This window comes from Cryptomeria japonica, unplaced genomic scaffold, assembly GCF_030272615.1.
Source record: "Cryptomeria japonica unplaced genomic scaffold, Sugi_1.0 HiC_scaffold_331, whole genome shotgun sequence".
Classification (NCBI taxonomy): domain Eukaryota; kingdom Viridiplantae; phylum Streptophyta; class Pinopsida; order Cupressales; family Cupressaceae; genus Cryptomeria; species Cryptomeria japonica.
In genome coordinates, this window is record NW_026729153.1 from 78222 (window position 1) to 81441 (window position 3220).

At 64.0% G+C, this 3220-nt stretch overlaps 1 non-coding gene across 1 annotated transcript; it reads right to left on the reverse strand.

The window, feature by feature from the left end:
- Positions 1–2473: 2473 nt before the first annotated feature.
- LOC131870472 (5S ribosomal RNA) lies at positions 2474–2592 on the reverse strand. Its single transcript, XR_009368781.1, has one exon. It is a non-coding gene; the product is annotated as a 5S ribosomal RNA (ribosomal RNA).
- Between the last annotated feature and the right edge of the window lie 628 nt (positions 2593–3220).

Sequence of the window (3220 nt, forward strand, 5' to 3'; positions counted from 1 at the left end):
GGTTTCTCGCATTGGCTCTTCCCAGGCCCGGTTGTTGGGTGCGCTCCCACCCTGGCGCGCGCGAAGTTGGAAGTTGGATTAATTGCCCGGGCGCGCACCTTCGCCAGGGTGGGCACCTTGGTGCGCACACCTTGGCTGGGCTGCGCACCAGGGCGGGCTCAAGATGGCACCAGCATTCCCTTTTTCTCACTATCTTTCAAAACGGAAATTTTAAAATCTCGTTTTTTTTTTGCCTTTTATGGAAATTAGTGAAGGCATCGCATCAAAGGTGCGCACCTCGCTGCCCACCTTGGTGTGCTCCGAGGTGCCCACCACGGTGCGCAACGCCGGTGCGAACCCGGGAGCGCCCCGATGTGTGCTCCAAGGTGCGGCGTGCACGAAGTCGGACCCCGGTTTGCCCCGGGTGCGCACCTCGCGTGCACCTTGGTGCGCACACCTTGGCTGGGTTGCGCGGCCTGGTGGGCACCATGGTGCGCACCAAGGAGCGCTCCGAAGTGTGCTCCAAGGTGCGGCGTGCACGAAGTCGGAGCCCGGTTTGCCCCGGGTACGCACCTCGCGTGCACCTTCGCCGGGGTGGGCACCTCGGCTGGGTTGCGCGCCCTGGTGCGCACCAAGGAGCGCTCCGAAGTGTGCTCCAAGGTGCGGCGTGCACGAAGTCGGAGCCCGGTTTGCCCCGGGTGCGCACCTTCGCCGCGGTGCGCACCATGGCGTGCACGAAGTCGGAGCCCGGTTTGCCCCGGGTGCGCACCTCGCGTGCACCTTCGGCGGGGTTGCGCGCCCTGGTGGGCACCATGGTGCGCACCAAGGAGCGCTCCGAAGTGTGCTCCAAGGTGCGGCGTGCACGAAGTCGGAGCCCGGTTTGCCCCGGGTGCGCACCTCGCGTGCACCTTCGGCGGGGTTGCGCGCCCTGGTGGGCACCATGGTGCGCACCAAGGAGCGCTCCGAAGTGTGCTCCAAGGTGCGGCGTGCACGAAGTCGGAGCCCGGTTTTCCCCGGGTGCGCACCTCGCGTGCACCTTCGCCGCGGTGGGCACCATGGCGTGCACGAAGTCGGAGCCCGGTTTGCCCCGGGTGCGCACCTCGCGTGCACCTTCGCCGGGGTGGGCACCTCGGCTGGGTTGCGCGCCCTGGTGCGCACCAAGGAGCGCTCCGAAGTGTGCTCCAAGGTGCGGCGTGCACGAAGTCGGAGCCCGGTTTGCCCCGGGTGCGCACCTCGCGTGCACCTTCGCCAGGGTGGGCACCTCGGTGCGCACACCTTCTCAATGTTTTCTTGCCTTTTCTGGAAATTGGTGAAGGCAGCGCATCAAAGGTGCGCACCTCGGTGTGCTCCGAGGTGCGAACCCGAGAGCGCTCCGAGGTGCCCACGAAGTCGAAAGTCGGGTTAATTGCATTGTTTTCCCCGGGTGCGCTCCGAGGTGCGCAACATCGGCGCGCACCAAGGAGGGCTCCGAAGTGTGCTCCAAGGTGCGCACGATGGCGTGCACCTCTGGTGCGCACGATTCGGAGCTCGGTTTGACCGGGGTGCGCACACCTTGGCTGGGTTGCGCACCTTTTGTGCGCTCCAAGGTGCGCACGAAGTCGGAGCTCGGTTTGCCCCGGGTGCGCACCTTCGCCAGGGTGCGCACCTTGATGCGCACGCCTTGGCTGGGCTGCGCACCTTGGTGGGCGCCATGGTGCGCACCTTTCGTGCGCTCCAAGGTGCGCACGAAGTCGGAGCTCGGTTTGCCCCGGGTGCGCACCTTGGTGGGCGCCATGGTGCACTCCGAGGTGCCCAAGATTGGTGCGCACCAAGGAGCGCTCCGAAGTGCGCTCCAAGGTGCGCGCGAAGTCGAAAGTTGGGTTAATTGTCCGGTTTGCCTCGGGTGCGCACCTTGCGTGCACCTTCGCCAGGGTGGGCGCCTTGGTGCGCACACCTTGGCTGGGCTGCGCACACCTTGGCACCCGCGTTTCCTTCATTTTAAATTTTTTTTTTTTACAATCTCTCAAGTGGGAAATTCTATAATCTCAACTTTTTTTGCCTTTTCAGGAAACTTTTGAATGGAGCGCATCATTGGTGCGCTCCGAAGTGTGCTCCAAAGCTCTCTCCAGCTGCGTGCACCTGCCCCGGCCGCGCACCCGGCCCCGCCCAGCTTCGCTCACCTGTCCCGGGCGTCTGGTGCGGAACCTTAGAGTAAGAAACATCACCGTGCACCTTGGCCAACGTGCGCGACTCGACCGAGCGCGCACTGGCCGAGGTGCACACCGATTTCACCTGGGTGCGCGCGCAGCACCTCGGGCGCACCGGGGTGCGCGCACAACGCCCGGGTTGCACCGTGGCCTGTGTGCTCGGGGTGCCTCGGGTGCGCGCTCGGTGTCGCCCCCGCGCGCGCGGTAGTGCGGGCAGCGCACCCCGGCCCGGCCCGGCCCCGACGAGAACGCAAACGGGCAAAAGGTTTATTCAAATAGCATTGCGACGCCCGGCGAAAAACTAAAAAAGGGTGCAACACCGGGACTTCCCGGGAGGTCACCCATCCCAGTACTACTCCGGCCCAAGCGCGCTTAACTGCGGAGTTCTGATGGGATCCGGTGCACTAATGCTGGTATGATCGCACCCGTTATGAGCTTGTCGCAGTGTGTACTTAGCAAACCGCGACCCACGTGCGAATCCACCCCGGCCACCCACCCCCGTCGAGGTGCACACCCTCCCTCGCGAAGTGCGCCCCGTTCGCCAAGTGTGAGCCCTGCCCGGGTGCGCGCACCTTGCTAGGGCGTCGGGTGTGCACCCGGCCCGGCCTACGTGCGTGCACCTGGAGGGGGCGTCGTGTGCGTGCAGTGTCCCGTCTGCAACGCGGTGCCCACACACCACCTCGGGCGCAACGACCTGCGCTCACATGTGGGCCGAGTGCACCTTGGTGCATGTTCGGGGCGCCTCGGGTGCACGCTCGATCTTGCCCCGGTGCACCAAGGCGCTCGGTTTGCCCCGGGTGCGCACTTGGTGCAAGGTGGGCACCCAAAATAGGGATCAAGCACCAAAACACAAGTTTCGGGATGCAAAATGGGACCCAAGGACCACAAATGCGTTCCAAGACCCATGATGGGTCCACGAGAACAAAAATGTGTTCCGAGACTTAATAAACAAATATTGGGTTTTAGGAGAAGAAACATGCTCTGATGCCCAAAACGAGAATCGACCCCGAAAAGGCCACAGGCCAAAAGTGGGATGCGAGACAAAAAAAAATGGG